This window comes from Gopherus flavomarginatus, chromosome 1 (genome assembly GCF_025201925.1).
Source record: "Gopherus flavomarginatus isolate rGopFla2 chromosome 1, rGopFla2.mat.asm, whole genome shotgun sequence".
Lineage (NCBI taxonomy): Eukaryota > Metazoa > Chordata > Testudines > Testudinidae > Gopherus > Gopherus flavomarginatus.
In genome coordinates, this window is record NC_066617.1 from 158,638,772 (window position 1) to 158,658,190 (window position 19,419).

Sequence of the window (19,419 nt, forward strand, 5' to 3'; positions counted from 1 at the left end):
TGAAGCCACACAGATTCAAGTTAGAAATAAGGCACAAATGTTTAACAGTGAGGATGATCAAACATTGGAACAAACTACCATGAGAAGTGGTGAATTCTCCATTTTTTGATGTCTCAGATCAAGATTGGATACTACCCCTTAAGCTCTCTTATGGAAGTAGTTGCCACAGGGATGCTTTGAGGCTGTGTATGGGAGAGGAGGTGCCCACCAGACAATCACTGTAGTAAGATGTGGGCCACGCTACAAACTGCTGCCTTCAGTAATGCTGGTGAAAGTGTCCTTTCTCGGGATGTGTGATGTGTATGTCTCAATAATATTTAATTTAGATACAAAACAGGATTCAATCCCTGAATTCTGGGCAAATTTGGTTCCTAATTCAGGTTCAAACTACACAGCTGCTTTCCTTTGTTTCCATAACCAAAACAAAATCAGAGAGCCAAGAACCCCCTAACTGTGGGGCTCTGATCCATCTCTAATTTCAATAAAAATGTTTTAAAAAAGCAAATATTAATCAATTATTATTTTACAGTAGATGTTAGGCACTGTATAAACATAGTCCCTGCTCTAATGATTTTACAATCTAAATCAGGGGTCGGCAACCTTTCAGAAGTGCTGTGCCGAGTCTTCATTTATTCACTCTGATTTAAGGTTTCGTGTGCAAGTAATACATTTTAATGTTTTTAGAAGGTCTCTTTCTATATGTCTATAATATATAACTAAACTATTATTGTATGTAAAGTAAATAAAGGTTTTTAAACTGTTTAAGAAACTTCATTTAAAATTAAATTAAAATGCAGAGCCCCCCAGACTGGTGGCCAGGACCCAGGCAGTGTGAGTGCCACTGAAAATCAGCTCTCTTGCTGCCTTCGGCACCCGTGCCATAGGTTGCCTACCCCTGGATTAGAGAGAATAATATGATGCTAAAAGGGTTAGTCTGGCAGCTTTCACTACACTCTTAGAAGCAGTGCTGATTATGCTATATTGGCTGCATCAGATCTGCAGCTCTAGCAGGTTGCACTATGGTTCTGTTAGCATTTCCCAGCTAAATAAGTCAAAATGTGGCTGGGAAAGTCCTATAGAAAGTGTGTGTGGCTCAATCGAGGTCGTTCTTTCTGCTGGGTCAGAATTGAGTCGGGGTGCTGCGGCTGGAGGCAGTACAGGTCTCAGAGCCTTTTCCTGTTGGCCATTGCAAGTCCTGTGGTACTCATGGCAAAGTCAGGGTCATTAGCACCACTGGCCAAAGTCCAGTCGTTTGACCTCTTCGGTTCCCCTAGTTTTCGCTGCCCCAAGCAGCGCACCGGGGGCCAGTCCGTGTGCCCTTAGGGCGGCAGGCGCATTTCTGTGGTGGCGGCAGCTTCTCTGTTTAGCTGAAGCCGCCCCGGAGAGCTAAACAGAGAAGCTGCTGCTGCCAAATTGCCGCAGCTGCGGAAAGCGCCTGCCACCCTAAGGGCACACGGAGTGCCCTCGCCACCCGCGGCGGCAATTCGGCGCGCTGCGGGGGGCAAACCAACAGGGACTGCCGCCCCTTGCGGAATGCCGCCCCAAGCACCAGCCTGGTGCCTGGAGCCGGCCCCGGTTTGCTGGGCTCAGTCACTGTCCTTCGCGCCCCTGGCCTGCGGTGTCACACGGCAGCCGCCCGCGTTCCAGCCCGAAGCCGGGTGACGCCCCCGCCGCTCTCTCGCTCTGCAGCTCTGCTGGGGGCGGGGGAGCCTTAAGGGACGAGGGGGATCGCTTGAAACGCGCCTGGCCTGAGCCTGTTCGCGGAGGCGCACCAGGGCCTGGGACTGCAGAGCTTCCCGCGCACCGAGCAGGGCGGGGGCCGGGCGCGCTCTGACAGGCTCCTGGCTGCTTCCCCGCGGGGCGGGGCGCTGGGGAAGGGGCGGGGGCAGGCGGAGCCTGGCAGGGCGGCCCCTCCTTCCCTTCCCCGGGCCCCGGGTTCCCCCTGGGCTGCCGGACCGTGGAGCCGGCATAGCGCTGAGCTACCGAGTGACTTTCCTGCTCCCCTTCCCGGGATCCTGGAGGCGCGGGGCGGGCCGGCCTGGCAGCGGCGGCTTTTCTACGCCCATCCACAGTGCCCGCCCCCGGGGCACCCACCGCCCCAGCCCCACACAGTCGCCGGCGTCGTGACTCTCCCCAGCCAGCCCCCCCCCCCATATGTGCTCGCCTCCCTGCGCACAGAGGGGGGACCCGGGGCTGGCGCTGCAGCCTCCTGCTGGGCAGGAGTGACGGGCCCCCTGCCCCGCACCTGGCCGAGGAGAGCGCCTGCTCCGATGCGTGAGTCTGAGAGTTTCTCGTTCATCTTAACCCCCTTCTCCGAGCGAGAATTGTCTGTTTCAAGTTCCCCTCCGTTTGGGAGGCACCCCCCGCCTCAGACCCTTCTCCGGGTGGGGTGACAGATTTTGGGGGGCTCTACTTACAGTACCTGGTTTTCTTTCTTCAGCCAGGGGTGGTGATGGGCTATCTGGAATCTCCCTGCACCTTGCTGTGGGTGGAGGATAAAGAATTGCACAGGCTTCCTCTAGCTGGGCACAACAAATTTTAAACAAGAAGCACAGAAACTGTTCTTTTTAATGTGTGTGTGTATTTTCACCGAAAAATGCACTGGCTGCTCAGATAGAGATGAAGGAGGGCTGATAATTTTTGCAGAGTTCATGGAAAGTTCAGCTCACTAGTTTATCTGGGTTAAAGGGTTAAAAAAAGTTGTAAAAATAAGGCTGTGATCCTGCACCTAGTTCTGTGCAGGCACAGGGATCTGTCTAGACTCTGTGTGGAACCAGTTACAGGACTGGGACCTAAATGCCCTCCCAGTGTTACTAACAACACAGGGAATTAACTTCAGGTAGTAGTTTATTAAAATGGAAGGACAGTTAAAATCTGACTTGCTTTTCTACATTAATGTTCTGTTTACTTTTGTGTTTCATTCAGTTTGGACAATCAAGCTAAAATAGTTAGTTCCACTTATTCCTTCTAAGAACATAAGAATGGCTGTACTGGACCAGACCAATGGTCTGTCTAGCTCAGTATCCTGTTTTCTGACAGTGGCTAGTGCCAGATGCTTCAGAGGGAATGAACAGAATAGGGCAATTATGGAATGATGATCCATGCCATGTTGTCCAGACTCAGTTTCCGGCAGTCAGAGATTTAGGGACACCCAGAGCAGGGGATTGCATCCCTGTACATCTTGGCTAATAGCCATTGATGGACCTGTCCTCGTATTCTTTTTTTAACTCAGTTATACTTTTGGTCTAAGTCTTTTTATTACTATGGCAGTGCTCCATACATGTTCACAGAGGAATGAGCAGTGCTTTCTTGACTCTCCTGCATTAACACAGGGCAGTAATGTTTGGGTTGCAAATACTGTAGGTAAAATTTGCATGATTATAGAAATATCTCCTATGTAAATTACTAAACCTGCATTTGGGGCCTGACTGGCATTTTTTGAAGTGACAGGCAGGTGTAATCACAATTTGCAAATGTCTTGTTGCAGATAATTTTTCTGAAAAAGCTATTGTGTGTAAATACAATTATTTTGACAGCATCCTGGAAACACCTCAGCTCTCTAAAAGACAGTGCATTAAAAACATTTTTGCTTTGTTGTTTGGCATTTTGTGGTGACACAGCTGAGTGCCTCACTGAACAATTTCTAAAAATTAAAAGCAATCTTCTGGAAAGATCCTGTTTATAGTGGGATCCTACTGGTGCTTGGTAACTGCAGGGACTTCTTGCAAGAAGATTTGGTAGCAAGATGCCAAATTACGGATCTGTTCAACTACTTGTTTCACAGAAGGCCAAAGGTCCTCAGCAAGTTTGTTGGATTGTGTATTTTATTTTTGGGCTGGGGTGGTGAGAGGGGATGAGATGTGAGGAACCCTACTGTTAAAGTTGCCGTACAATCAGTCAGCATCAGGGAAGAGAGAGAGGGAAGCTGATGTGTCTTTCAGTGTTGAACCATCGTTATTCTACTTCTAAGCAATGGGAAAACTGGGAAGTACTTGGCACCCAAGCCTGAGAGAGACTGAGCCTCTTCAACTTCACGAGTCTTCCCTGGGAGTTAAGGGAGCTTAGCACCTCCTACCTCTTGGCCCTTTGCATATTTCAGAGAATGCAGTTTAATTTTTTTTCTAGGTGCCTTTGCCTAAGCCTGAATTTTCCATTGCAGGTAGTTTGCAGACTAGAAAGGTCTGAGGAGTCGCCTGCCACTGAAAATGTTGCCTGTAGGAAATTAGATCCCAGGTAACTCGGAGTTGTCTGTTAGAAGCCGTAAGTATTGTATTTCAGCTGGCATTTCTTATGCATCCTTTGTGTATCTCCTCCATTGCCTTATACATACAGCATAACTGCATTTTGTATGTATCTTTCATACATACCCCAACACTATACAGTTAGCCCCAGATCCTCAGAGGTTCTTAGGTGCTTAAATGCCTTTGAGGATCTGGACTTGAGCCTGGGTGTTTATGTTCTAGTGCAACAAGTAGATACGGATTTGATGCAGGAATCACTGGGGAAGTTCTATGGCTTGTGTTATGCTGGAGGTCAGATTCAATGAGCATTATCATCCCTTCTGGCTCTTAGATCTGTGTATCTGACTTTACTGCCACAAAAATATGTTTACTCCTATTAGGCCAACATAACTATGATGGAACAAGCTGGGCCCCATTCTGCCTCTTCATCAGCAACACAACTATTAACTAAATTGCACAGCTGCCCTAGTCCTGAAAAAAGATGTTACACTTCCTGGGGTTATCAACCATCCTGAAATTTGTGCCATCCGATTTTTGTAGCAGTGCTGCTTTGCTCAGCTCCCAGAGTTACTAAGGAGACCTCAGTATGTTTGGAATGCTTGGGTGCTATTGTGAGGGATCTCATGAAAACAGTAGCTCTACCTTGAAGCCTGGCTTAGAGCATCTTTAGAGCACTGTTCTGCTCTGAAAAGTGACTTATCTAAAAACAACTCCTTCTTTCTCCATAGCTCTTCCTCTTAGGCATATAGCTGCTGACTTTAATGATTAATTACATTGTATTTTTAATTAATTGTTCCCCTGCACCTGCAGTGTGAGCTAGATGCCTATTGTTTTATAAATCAAATAAATAATCAGGTTTTACTGCCTTTTACTCCTGTGAGCCCTACAGAAACAGCACAGCTAAGAGGGGGAGAGCTGTAGGCTATCCTTCTTTGTGCATCATTGCATAATTATTCACCATGCTCTGGTGACACCTGTACAAACTCATTGAAGGCAATGGCAGTAGGTGTCACAGAGGAGGCATAATTTATCCTGCAGAATCTTTACTGCTGTTGATGGAGGTGACAAGGAAAGAGCCCAGCATGACCCTGCGATCCCAGAGTCAGTTGGCAGGGCTGATATTTAGAAACCCCTCATTTGACTTGCAGAATGAGCACATTTGGTATGGATATTACTGAGACCATAAACCAGAGCCCCACAGTGCCATTTTAGAATCACTTTTCAGAGTAGACCTGTACATTAAACGCTGGGTGGCGTTGGCAGCCTGTGATATACAGGAGGTCAGACTAGATGATTCCTTCTGGCCTTAAACTTTATGAATGTATGACACTCTGACTTGTCCTTGCATGGCCCATCACCATATAGCTGGGCATTGGGCAAAGGATGAAGCAGCAGTAATTGAGAGCTGTGCCCAGTGGCACAGAGATGAGTAATAATTCAACAGCCAAGCAAGATGAAATCTCCAAACAGTGGGAAAGGACATCACAGGGAACCTCAAATGTCTTGGAAGGTTATAGAGGAAAAATGGTTGTCCATGGATCTCAAACCTAGATTATTGAGGCATGATGAGTATATGCCAGTATGCCCCTGATATTGCATCCCACTATGAGGATAATAGTCCACAGCATGTTGATTTAGAGCTACAGTGAACAAGTGCAAATGTCAGACTGTCATGATACAACATCATGACGTGTCTTTGTCCTGCAAGACAATAGAGCACAGGTGGCTGCCCTCAGTAGCTTTGACTCTCATGAGTAGAGCATTCAGGGGTTTGTACTATGGAGGAGTTTAAATATTCATGAGAAGAGAGATGCCTGGTTCAGAGTCTGAATCTGTTGAAATATTCATTGTCCTCAGTGATGCTTATCTTATATTGGAGTAAGAAAGCACAAAGTGGCAGAGAGTGGCTCCTCTATTGGGCAGTGGAAGCAGGTGTCAGGATGTAGAAACTATAGTTAAATATTTCAAAAGATTGGCAGGCTCATGGGGCTGGTGGTAGAATAGCTCATCCTTCACTCTAGGGGACTACTTGGAATCCAGGCTGGGCTAGCAGGGTTGAAAAGCGATGATCATTTCATGGGTGTTTGGTGATCTCTATGAAATGAGTCTGGGGGAAGAGAGCGTCAGTCCAGTTCCCAGTGGACAAGTGTCCACAAAACCACCATCACATCTGATCCCCTAGTAGGCATTCTCAGCAAAGGAGATAAGGACTTCCAGGCACAGGGACTGAAGTGTGCTGGTACCAAGAGGTTTGGTGTGAGACACATTGGTGGGTGGTAGAGTGTTGTGGTTTGCCCTGTTGCTGTTTGTGGCTAAACAGAGGCTACAGATTTTCTTTTAAAAGTAATAAAAGATCTAATTTCACTTCATTATTTCATTAAAATGTAAGAGGGTTGTTTCCTTCTCCCAGAGTTCCTCTACATCCATGCTGGGTAATGGACTGATGCGTGTGCACCCTTATGCCCTCTGCTTGATGGGGATAGGGTGTGCATGTGTGCGTGCATGATGTACTGTTGTCCTCTGTTCTGTGCGCTGAAGTCAGTGTTTGGCGGTCAGATGATTCCGTCATGATGGTAAGTTTCCCAGCATCATGCCATTGCATTGGCACAATCTAACCTTTAATCACAACATTGTGTTTCAGCAACATGCCCTGCAGTGGTGTGATGGATCATGACGAGAGGTGATTTGTGGGAGAGGCATGAAGGGTCAAGTGCCCCTTCAGCAGGGAGAGGAAGGGGCGGGACCAGAGCTGGAAGAGAATTGACAGGGCCAGAGTTTCTTCCAGCCACGCTGCCTAGGATGCTGTCCGGTGCAGCGCAGCAGCTGACTGGGAGATTGCATGGCTACGGCAGCAGCAGGCTGCGCCCCACCCAGGCTCAGCTTCTGGGGACAGCGGCTGAGTGAGTTGGAGGCCCCCCCCCCCCCCCCCGCCTCTCCAGCATGCCCAGAGTTGGCTCCTGTGCCCAGAAGTACTCGCTGCCCCCTCCACAGCCAGGCTCTCTCACAGCCAGCTGTTGCTGCGCACAGAGCATGCCGGAGGGCGGAGGGGGCTCCAACTCACTTAGCTGCTGTCCCGGAAGCCAAGCCTGGGTGGGAGGCAGCCCAGCACTCTCCCAGGTAGCTGCTGTGCTGCACCAGGCAGCATCCTGGAGTGGCTCCAGGGCTTGGCTGCTAGAGAAAGCAGCCGAACATGCGGGGGGAGCTGGCACAGTGGGAGGATAGAGCCCCTCCAGGAGGATGGAGAGGGGACAGGGAGAGCACAGGGCCCCTTGACTGGTAGCAGCGGGGTGGGGAGAAGTCACCTGGGGAGGTCACAGGTCCTCCCCTTCAGCAGGTGCCCCCAGTATGGGGGGGCACCATCATGGGGAGGAACATCTTGCACATAGTGACAAAATTTGAACAATTACATTAGATCTGGGGGGTGTAGTAATCTTAGCAGGTTAGTTTGCTCTTGGTATCTCTCTTTATTGATTGAGGCCTGAAAAAAGCCAATAAGCCCCAACATTGCCCAAGTGATATTAACCTGGCTTTGGGGGCAGTGATCACAATTCCCTTCCCCACTGCACAGGTGATACAGCTCAAAACAGTGACATCTCGGTGGAGGTGGCTACAGCTCTCCCTGAGGTCACTGAGATCTGGTGTCATGACCTGCAGCCTTTCAAACAAAGTTGTTGGTCAGGGCTGCGTCTTAATTGTCCAGCTTGTTTGCAGTTGAGTAATCTGCAGTTCTCCCTGCCCTCAGCCATTTAGGGTCCAGCCTCTGCAACAACAGTGATCCCAAGCCCCTGGCCTGAATGCTGCACTAAAACAGGCCCCTGGACTGGGATGCCAAGGGAAGTTAAACCAGTGGTTCTCAACCAAGGGTCTGGGGCCCCCTGGGGGGCTGCAAGCTGGTTTCAGGGAGTCTGCCAAGCATGGCTGGTGTTAGACTCGCTAGGGTCCTGGGCAAAAAGCTGAAGCCCCACCATGCAGGACTGCAGCCTGGGGCCCTGAGCTCCAGCGTCTGAGGCTGAAGCTGAAGCATGAGCAACTTAGCTTCATGGTGCCCCTTGTGGCATGGACCCCCAGGCGATTACCCTGCTTACTACCCCTTAATGCCAGCCATAGATTTTACATGGAGAAAAACAATTGTTGTGGTACAGATGGGCCATGGAGTTTTTATAGCATGCGGGGGTGGGAGTGGGGCCTCAGAAAGAAACAGGTTGAGAATCTCTGCGCTAAACAACCCTTTCAGTGGAGCCACTCTAGGTAAGATCTCTTGCTGTTTCACTTTCTGCATTTGCAGAGCCTGCCTGATACTTAGGGAAAGTGCTGTGAGCGCTGCCACGCTTGTCGCCTGGAGCTGTGGATTATCTCAGCATGATGGAAAAAGAGAATCCAAACATGGAGGCTGCGTTGTTTCCCTGTTGCTTTTGGAAGGCAGAGCTGTTTACAGTTTTTCTTCATTTAGTCCATGCTGCGGACTTACACATGGCATTCAGCAATCACCATAGGAGGCTTCACTATGGGGAGGGGGTGTTTAGATGGTATGGAATTGTTTAGAGTCCGTTACAGAGCCAAGGACTCTTGTTCTCTCCATCCAATAAATTCTTTTCATGTCATAAGCAGCTTCGGTGCGTCTTTGCGCCAAATCTCCTTTTACTGTAAGTTTTATTTCCCATTTTTCTTTCTTTGGGAATCTATCCATCTCTTCTCTGTGTATTTCTGATGTGCTTATCACTATACTGCCAATAGGATTAGGCAAATATTCTGCAAGGTGCAAAGAGCTCTTAACTCTGTAGTGGAGGATTTGAGTGCTTAGCACCTTGTAGAATTATCCTCATGGTTCAGAAATTCTGAGTGCTGCTTTTTTTTTTTTTTTGGTGCATATAAATATCCTTTATTGCTGAATATAAACAGTAGATCATGGAGTTAAAGGGCCTGGACTTTCTCTCTCTCTCTCTATGTTTTATATATCCTAGAACTTAATAGTGATAATTTTATATTTCAATGCTAATGAAACTATGATCACTTTTTTACATTAATACCTTTTGCTTTAGTGAATGAAGCCAAACACAGCTGGACTTCCCTCACTCTGAAAGTCAGGAAGTGAAATTGCCTAAAAACAGAATGTAATTGACCAGCCTGCTTTCATCTCCCAAGGTAAACAAAATGCAAAGAACAAACAAGCAGCATCAGTGGCAATAAATTAGATTTTTTAAAAAATCATTGTTTTAATAAGCTTGGGTATTAGCAGCAAAATGGTAAGATTTAAAAATTGAAAGAGGCCACCTGGGTCTATTTATGTGGAAATATCTCCCACCAGAGGAGGGATCCCAGCCCTGCCCACATAGAGTGGTTACCTACCTGCTTCAAGCCCATTCTCTTCCTCTTTCTTTGCACTGAGCTGAGGGTGGGATTGCACTGAGCACAGGGCTAGGGGTGAAGGAGTAGGCTGGGAGTTGGGTATAGGGGCTGGCCAGGAGCTAAAATGAAGGAGGGGGCTCAGGGTTGGGCCAGAAGGTTTGGGTGTGGAGTGCTTACCTGGGCAGCTCCCATTTAGTGTGAGGGGTGCAGGTGGGAATGGGGGGGCGGCAATGCAGGAGCTCCCATTTGGTGCTCGGGGTGGGGGGGGAAATGGTGGTGCAAGAGTCAGGACATGGGGGTGTGGGGGGCTGGGGATGTGTGGGGGTCCAGGAGTCAGGGCAGGGGGCTGGGTGTGTGTGAGGAGGGTGCAGGAGTCAGGGCAGGGGGCTGGGGCCATGTGGGGGGGGGGCAGGAGTCAGGGCTGGGGTTGTGGGGGTGCAGGGGGCAGGGCTGGGTATGTGTGAGGGGGGTGCAGGGATCAGGGCAGAGGGATGGGGATGTCGGGGGCGCAGGGATCAGGGCAGGGGCTTGGGGTGTGTGTGTGGGGGGGGAGTGGAGCAGGATGGGAGTTGGGACTCCTGGGCTCTGGGAAGGGGCTGGTGTCTGATGCTCAGGGGAAGAGTGCTGGGAGCAAGGACTCTGGATTCCTAGGTTTCCAGCTGGGCTCTAGTTGTTCGAGGGAGTGGGGGGCAGATGGAGACTAGGGCTCCGGACTCCTGAGTTCTGCCCTCAGTGCCAGAGGGGAGCAGGCTCCAGTGACCTGGGGTGGGGAAAGAGGCACGACCCAGCTGTTCCCAGGGTCCAGCAGGCGGCAAACTGCAGCTCCTGGGCTTGGGTTCGGGCTGTGGGATGCGGCCTTCCCCAGTATCGAGCTGAATTCATCCCGGCACCAGGGCTTCAACCCCAGGGCAGCCTGCCGAGTCCAGGGAGCGGGGCTGGCCATGCTCTGGGTACGTGGGCGCACGGCGCAGCTGGGACCCAGGACCCTTCCCCACTTACAAGCCTCGCAGGCGCTGCAACTTCTGTGGGGCCAGGTCCCTCTTCCTGCCCCTGCTGGCAGGGCCGCTCAGACTCCATGGACACCAGGTAGCAGTATGGAAATGCTAACCTGGAGAAACAACCTCCCGCCGAAAGTGACAGAGGTCAGGAAAGCATGTGCAAATGCTGGCGGAGAAGAACAAGCTGGGCAGGATCTGGGAGCAGGCTGAGTGGGGCTGGCGGCTGGGACCCCGGCAGACAGCAGCATGCCATTAAAAATTGGCTCGCGTGCCGTCTTTGGCATGCATGCCATAGGTTGGCAACCCCTGGTCTAGATGCTACACCCCTCTCCCCAACCAGTAATGACTTCACTTGTTTCCCTTCCCCTCCCCCTCTAGCATATTGTTTCCTAACAAGCCTAACGGGCATAACCAAAAAGCTTGACTTTCTTGTTACTTTCTGAAAACTTCTTAGAAGCTGAAGCACTTAAGTGAAGATGCTGCTACACCAAGGGGAAAGCTTCTCTTGTCAGCATAGTTAATTCACCTCCCTCAGCCACAGTAGCTATGTCGATGGGAGAAGCCTTCCTGTTGAGATAGCTCTCTCTGCATGGTTGGTATAACTACATTGCTCAGGGGTGTGGATTTTTCATACCCCTGAGCACCATAATTATACCGATATAGGTCTGTAGTGTAGACCTGGCCTGAAATTGGAGGCTATGGGTTTCTAACAGTGATCTGCTAAAATCTTAACAACCAGTTCCCTAAAAGTTCTGATTTAAGGGATGTGCCACAGTATGTATTTTGTACCACTAGGGGTACCATACCTCCGTATTTTTCCGGGAGGAATTTTTAAATTTAAAAAATTCCCCCGAGACAGTGATTTAAAAACTGAAAAGCCTGATATCTCCGGGAAAATACAGATGTATGTTAACCCTACCTAAAGTTCTTTTTCAAAAAGATGGGCCTGAACTGGAAATGAGCTCCGTTTCACATGTGTGGATCCCCGTCACTCCCTTGGGGTGTGCTAGGGTGACCAGATGTCCCAATTTTATAGGGACAGTCAATTTTTTGGATTTTTTTCTTATATAGGCTCCTATTACCCCTCACCCCCTGTCCCGATTTTTCACACTTGCTGTCTGGTCACCCTAGGGTGTGCACATGTGTGGGTCCCAGCTGCTCCCTGCCCCCCCCCCCCCATTGAAGCAGGTGTGCAGGGTTACTGCCCTGAGAAGCAGGGCACCAGTGGACATGGGGCTGGCTGTAGACAGGGGTGTGGGGCAGGGCCAGCTGGAGGCAGGGAGTGTGACATGGGCTGGCTGCAAGAGGGGCTGGCTGTGGGCAGGTGGCGCGGGTACTCACATGGGGAGAGTGGCTGGGAGCAGCACGACACAGCCGGGAACCCACCATGCAGCAGCAGGAGCCCCAGGGCCAGAGGTCCAAGGAGCAGCAGCAGCAGCAACAGGGCCAGGAGGCAGCCCACATGGCTCCTGCAGCGCAGCGCCCCCCGGTGGCCGGGAGGAGGAATTACACCTTCCCAGCCAGAGCCCATCAAAGCTTCCCTCAAAGGGAAGCCAGTTAACAAGCTGTTCTAAACCCACTTCTAAACTTAACAGCCGGTTCCTGCGAACCGGTGCAAACCGGCTCCAGCTCACCCCTGGTTTCTAGTATCAAAACCCTTTCAGTTATATTCCTGTAAATATGTCAAAGTGACAGAAGCCCAGAAAAGGAGGGGGGAAGACAACTTGCAAACAATCAATGTGCTTCAGTTTTGTGTCAGTGTGATGGGGTGTGACTCACCACTGTGGCACCCCCTGTTGGATGTCCCAGGACCACAGCATCCTCTTCATGACACAGCCCTCTGGCTATGCTGCACTCTGTGCTCCCCACTTCCTTGGGCACAGCAGTCCACTGTCCAGCCACTTCCCTAGTGGTGAGTGGGGGCAGGCGGGACCCACACCTACCCACTACTCCAGGTCCTGACCCAGAGACCCTGTAGATGGTAGCCACATGCTGCAGCCGCTTCAACCTCTTAGTCTACTTCCCTGGGCCACTTCCCAGCAGCTTCTCTGCCCTTGTCTCAGGGCCTCAGTATGCCAGCAGTCAGCTGCGAGCTCACTCTCATGATCCTGCTCTGCTCTGCTCTGCTCTGCTCTGCTCTGCTCTGCTCCTGCAATGCAGCAAGTTCTCCCTCCTCAAGCTCCAGGGAGTGACTGAAGCTGCGCAGTAGCCCTTCTTATATGGGCCAGCCCAGCTCTGATTGGCTGCTTCTCACAGTCCTTCTCTAATTGTCTGTCTCCTGCGCAGTCTCCATAGGGCTCTATTAAGTCCTTGTGGGGCACACACCCCATCACAGTCCCCCTCAGAAAACACAGATACCTGCACATAAACCTGACCCACCATTGTTAACCTGACACATTGCAACATTAGTTCAACACTGACTTGAAGGAAGGGTGCCTGTTGCATCACAACCATCACTTCCTGCAACACTCGGGCTTCTCGTTGACATGCCAGCCCTGTTTTGTATATGAGAGCTGACAAGATGGCCACCTGAGCTTCCTGATTGGAGCTGAGTGCAGCAGTGAACTGCAAGTGACAGGGCACCAGCCCTAATTATTACTGCGGAGTGATGTGATTTGCACTGCAACACTGGCCATTGCATAGCAAAGGCATTGGAGCCTTCCCAAAAGGGGTGGGGAGGCAGGTGCCCTCACCCCCAAGGTCCTGTCCTCCTCCCCTCGGAGACTCTGCCCTGGCTAAACCAGAAGTCGGAGTGGGGTTGAGGAGCCCTGCATCTGGGGTGAGGCCAAAAGCATCCCCCCTACCTGTGTCCCTGCCCCTCAGACGCCCCTCCCAAGGCAGGTGGAGGGACCCAGGCTCCCCACAGCTGCCCATGCAGCTCTCCCCAACCTGACTCTGGCTGTGGGAGGGGCCTTGGAGCCATCACCTGGTCCTAATAAGAGCCATGTGGGCAGCTGTGGAGAGCCACGACATGGATGCTCCACCTGCCTGCGGTGCAGGGGGTCTGGCAAAAGCAGCCCTGTGCACCCCACTCAGGGCAGTTGGAGGGATCCAGGCTCCCCACAGCTGCCTGTGTGGCTCTTCCCGTGGCCAGACTGTGGCTCTGAGGCCCCCCTCCCAGCCAGAGCCAGGTCGGGAAGAATCACGCAGGCAGCTGTGAGGAGCTGGCACAGAGTCACAGACCTTCCACCTCTACCTGTCCTGGGTTGGGCAGGGACACGGGCCAGGGGCTGCTCTCAGCCCCCCTGCATTGCAAGCAGGTGAAGGGTTTGCATGGCCCACACCAGCTGCTGGCCTGGCTGGGGCTGCCACAGAGAAAAGTGGATGGGCTATGGTCCCCGCCCCATCCCTGTACCGGTGCCACTGTCGCATAGAGTTCTGCTGCTGGGGGCTGCCATGTTGGACTTATCATGGGGGGCCTTAAAGAAGCCATCATCTCCTGTTCGCCTGACAGCTTTCTGAAGCTTGATTGATGCTCTTTGCTTTTCTGGGCTTCTGTGAAAGGAAGTAGTGTGATTTCCACAAGCTCTAATTAGAGGAGGGAGAGCAAATGAGATGGCTGTTGCCTTTTGGCAATATTCACATCAGCACTTTATTGCATACTAATGAATGCTAATTGTCCTTGGTGACCAGCTTTTATGGAAACACTACTGAATCCATTTGCATAATAGCATGAAAGTGTTTTTGAGAGGCTAGGACCTTGGAAAGTTTGAAGAATCCCCTTCTCCTGCAAAGGGGCAGCAATGCACTGGAACGCAAAGCCTGCTTTGAACTTTGCTTCCTGAGCAAAGGCTCTGATTCCCTGCCAGCTCTCCATGTTATGCCTGAAGCAAAGCAATTTCTAGATCTCTGGGCTTCCACACTTTTTTTTTTTAACCTTTTAGCTCCCTTTTAGATTCGTGGATTGTGATATTCTAGTTTGACCTCCTGTGTAGCACAGAACTCCCTCAACATAATCCCCAGAGCAGATCTTTTAGAAAAACATCCAATTTGATTTAAAAATTGTCAGTGATGGAGAATCCCCCACACCTGGCTGGATGAGTATATGAGTGTCCCTTCCCTTATTCCCTCCAGCCTTGCATCCCGTGTGAGAGGAGTTCCTTTGTTGAGAATTTCTCAGATATTATTTTGTATTCAGTTGCTAACAAACAGGATAGCCCATGTGTGCCACTCTGGGCAGGGCTTGCGTGGGCAGGGGAAGTGTACAGAGAGCCTCCCCCTCTTTCTGCACTGTCACAGTCGGAGTCCCTGTGCTAGGGAGAATCTCAGATGCCTGGAGAGTTCAGGAATGGTGTGGCTCTGCACAGGTCCCTATACAGGGCAGGGAGCAAAGCATACAAAGTGGTCCTCTTTGGGGAGTGTGAGGTTCACCTTGTTGGAAAAATTTGGTCTTAGAATAAAGATGTGAGCATATGGGATTTACGGTGCAACCTTTGCTTTCCTTGCTGAGAGAAGCTCATGGCCATCTGTTATTAGGTGTGCAAGACCACTGGGGTGATCTCTTTGGGGGAAGTCACAGAACTAACTTATTTCCTTTCTAAAGAGCTTGGCCCTTTCACTTGGGCCAGGCCATACTCTACTAGTGGCCCAAATTGTACTCCAACCAGGGAAATCCCAACCCTCTGTGCAGGAACTCCATGAGCTTTTTTAGAGTTTCCTATGAACTTCTTCATGGTGGGGCGGGATGGGGTTTGCCTCTCTCTGGAAGAAACAGGGCTTTGGCCTCCAGATCATACAGATCTTATGATACATGAAAGTACTTGTGTCTGGGAGATTTGGTAGGGACTAGTGCTACCCATGGTGCAGTCCTGTATTTGCACCAGCTCCAGAATCCTGTGTCCGCTTTATCTGGCTCTCTGTCCACGTGCTCCAGTGACCTTCTCATGGGCAGGGAGAAAACCACATATGGAGTGGGAGAATGACCAGGCATGCTCTGGGCTATTAAATAACATGACTCATTTGCCATGGGTGTGCCTTTCTCTCTGTAGCTCTCTGCATCCTGATACCGTGTCTGAGGGCTCTGGCACACTGTGCATTGGTAAGATTAAATCCAAACCAAATTTTTCCTGCAACAGTATCCCTTTTTATTTGTTCAACCTGTCATCTGTGCACTGGATTATAAAATTTTACATTGATTTACATAAAAAAAACCCTCAATGACTGACTCTGGGATATATAAGTGGCAGTTGCTGCAGTGATCTGAAGTCAAAGTAGCAATAGTTTGGGTGCTCTGATCTATCTTGTCACCCAGATAAGCTTGCCATTGTGATAGACAGCCCCTTACACCTAAAAATCACAACAGTATTCAAGTTACTCCCTGTCCCAAAGGACTAGTCACTTACCCCAGGTCAGTTGCGCCTTAGATCTCTCCCCAAAGACAATGCTTGTAGTGGATCCTATAACTTCTGAAGATTTATTATATTGGAAAAGGAAACGAGAGTTATTTACAAGATTAAAGGTGGGAAACATAGATACACACAAATGAGTTCCAATCTTAAATTTCAAAAAATAATAGAAGATTCTATAATAAGCAAGTTCTCTATGTCCTTTAGGGCTAACCCAGGCCAAGCACTGGGGATCTTTTGCTTATGTTTAGTAATCCTTGCCTCTCAAATTTGAAGCAGCATAAAAGATACACTTCCTCCTTGTCAGAACTTTTTATTCCTTCCCCTCTTCTGCTTTGAGTTGCCAGTTCAGCTGTTGGGAGCAATTTACTTGCACAGCTCCTGTTCCTGGGGTGGTGGGGGTGATCAGCAAAGTCTTTTGTCCTCTGAAGTTTCACAATGGTTCGTCTGGTACTGATGGGCCTCCCTTGGTTGGGCAGAAGATAACATCTCCTGTTGGAAACTGGTATTTCACACTTGCTAATGCTTCTCTCCTGTCTAGTGATTTACAGTTACGGAGCAAACCGCTTACATATTACCTTATACATGGGTGGCGGGTGTCGTAGGTATGGGAAGTCTCTGCCTTTCCAAACAGCCTGATGTGTTCCCACCCATGCTCCACTCCCAACCCCCATCCTGCCTGCTATAAGGCTGTTCCCTTTGTGCCAGAGGCTGGGGCAGGAAGGTTGGGGGCCAGGCTACGCCACCCATCTTCCCGGCGCTGGGGCCATGCTGCCTGCCCATCTGGGGGGAGACTTCAGGGGTGAGGGAGCTGGCCTGCTGGGGGTCAGGCTGGGTGGCGCGGCCTGGGGAGGCTGAGGCCATGCTGTCCAGCACTCTGGGACCAGGGGTCTGGGGCTGTGCTGTTTGGTACTCAGGGGCCGGTGGGGCTAGGGCCGCCCTGCCTGGCGCTCCGGAGTGTGTGTGTGGAGAGGGGCTGGGGATACTAGCCTGGGACAGTGCCAGTGGCCACAGGGAGAGGGGGTAGACTGGGGGTGCTGGGCAGGGGCCTCGGGCGGAAGGGGTGCCCATGAGCTTATACCATGGGATACAGATGTTATAATGCTTGCAGCAACTCACACACATTTCATAAAAACTTAACACTTTCTTAGAATTCTAATACCTTTTTTAACAATACTAACACAGGTGAGCCAGATGGCTTCCAGCTATGTATTGGTCAGCGTTCAGTTGAGACCTGGGGCTCTTGGCATAAGCTGTCACCTGGCCTGCCACACCACAGCTGGATTCTTGAAAGAGCAGAATTGTGTTGGTATTTGGATTGGGATATCTCAGAAGGAAAAAAAATACAGTCCTGTGGTAGGCCAAGCAATTGTAAAGCCTGTATATGGTTGGGAACTGATCACAAATAAAGAACATGGGTGTTGCACCAGACTGAAGTGTCCCTGATTCACGGAGGAGAGGGGCCAAGGGGCTGAATCTGGAGGGACACTGTGGGTACCTTGTTACACACATGTACAATTTTTTTGCATAAACCTTTTAGTAATAGGCTCATATAGGACAACTACTGAAACAGTTGCTTCTCTTTTCACTAAAGAGGTAGCCCTCCTGCTTTTTGGATGCAGAGGTGTGGGGCTCAGTTCCATGCTGGAATGGATACTTCACAAATACAGATAATCCTGTGGAGATGTTTTAACTTACTGGGGGCCACATTCTCAGATGATGTAAATCAGAATCTACACAAATTACACTAGCGGAGAACCTGCCCTTACGTTCTGTGGCAATATGAGCCTTTCAGAGTAGCAGCCATGTTAGTCTGTATCCACAAAAAGAACAGGAGTACTTGTGGCACCTTAGACACTAACAAATTTATTTCAGCATGAGCTTTCGTGAGCTACAGCTCACTTCTTCGGATGCATAGAATGGAACACACGGACAGTAGATATTTATGCATACAGAGAACATGAAAAGGTGGAAGTATGCATACCAACAGGAAAAGTCTAATCAATTGAGATGAGCTATCATCAGCAGGAGAAAAAAAACTTTTGAAGTGATAATTAAGATGACCCATAAAGGTGTGAAGAGAACTTAACATAGGGAAATAGATTCAATTAGTGTAATGAGCCAACCATTCCCAGTTTCTGTTTAGGCCTGAGTTAATTGTATCTAATTTGCATATTAATTCGTGTTCAGCAGTCTCTCTTTGGAGTCTGTTTTTGAAGTTTTCTTGTTGCAAAATTGCCACCTTCAAGTCTGTCACTGAGTGGTTAGAGAGGTTGAATGTTCTCCCACTGGTTTTTGAATGTTATGATTTCTGATGTCAGATTTGTGTCCATTTATTCTTTTGCACAGAGACTGTCTGCTTTGGCCAATGTACATGGCAGAGGGGCATTTCTAGCGCATAATGGCATATATCACATTGGTAGATGTGCAGGTGAACGAGCCCTTGATGGTGCAGCTGATGTGATTTGGTCCTATAATGGTGTCACTTGAATAGATATGTGGACAGAGCTGGCATCGGGCTTTGTTGCAAGGATAGGTTCCTGGGTTAGTGTTTATGTTGTATGGTGTGCGGTTGGGAGGCTGTCTATAAGCGAAGACTGGCCTGTCTCCCAAGATCTGTGAGAGTGAGGGATCATCTTTAAGGATAGGTTGTAGATCTTTGATGTTGCACTGGAGAGGTTTTAGTTGAGGGCTGTGGGTGATGGCTAGTGGTGTTCTGTTATTTTCTTTGTTGGGCCTGTCTTGTAGTAGGTGGCTTCTGGGTACTCTTCTGGCTCTGTCAATCTGTTTTTTCACTTCAGCAGGTGGGTATTATAGTTTTAAGAATGCTTGATAGAGACCTTGTAGGTGTTTATCTCTGTCTGAGGGATTGGAGCAAATACAGTTGTACCTTAGAGCTTGGCTGTAGACAATGGATCATGTGGTGTGTCCTGGATGGAAGCTGGAGGCATGTAGGTAAGTATAGCGGTCAGTGGGTTTCCAGTATAGGATGGTGTTTATGTGACCATCGCTTATTAGCACAGTAGTGTCTAGGAAATGGACCGCTTGTGTGGATTGGTCTAGGCTGAGGTTGATAGTGGGATGGAAATTGTTAAAATCCCAGTGGAATTCCTCGAGGGCTTCTTTTCCATGAGTCCAGATGATGAAGATGTCATCAGTGTAGCGCAAGTAGAGCAGGGGTGTTAGGGAATGAGAGCTAAGGAAGCGTTGTTCAAAGTCAGCCATAAAGATGTTGGCATACTGTGGGGCCATGCGGGTACCCATAGCAGTGCTGCTGACTTGAAGATATATTTTGTCCCCAAATGTGAAATATCATCTAAAATAAAATTTAATAGTTGTAAGTCAAATCATGAGACCCTTTTTCAGTTTTCACCCAGTTCTTCCTTACACATTGAAGTCCGTAAGAGTTTTGCCTGAGGAAGGATCTCAGAATCTGGCCATATTTCTGATCAAAGGGAATTAATTTTTATCTCAGGGAAGCTAGCAATA

General features: G+C 49.5%; 1 protein-coding gene across 4 annotated transcripts in view; it reads left to right on the forward strand.

Annotated features, from left to right (window-relative positions):
* Positions 1-2,013: 2,013 nt before the first annotated feature.
* GPR156 (G protein-coupled receptor 156) overlaps positions 2,014-19,419 on the forward strand; it is a 54,777-nt gene continuing 37,371 nt past the window's right edge. For 2 of the 4 annotated variants that reach the window (XM_050957642.1, XM_050957651.1), the window contains exons 1-3: positions 2,014-2,274; positions 4,160-4,260; positions 9,281-9,383. The gene's annotated coding sequence lies outside the window, so the exon portion shown is untranslated. The remainder of the gene's footprint in view (positions 2,275-4,159; positions 4,261-9,280; positions 9,384-19,419) is intronic. The other 2 variants (XM_050957660.1, XM_050957670.1) reach the window with 2 other exon arrangements.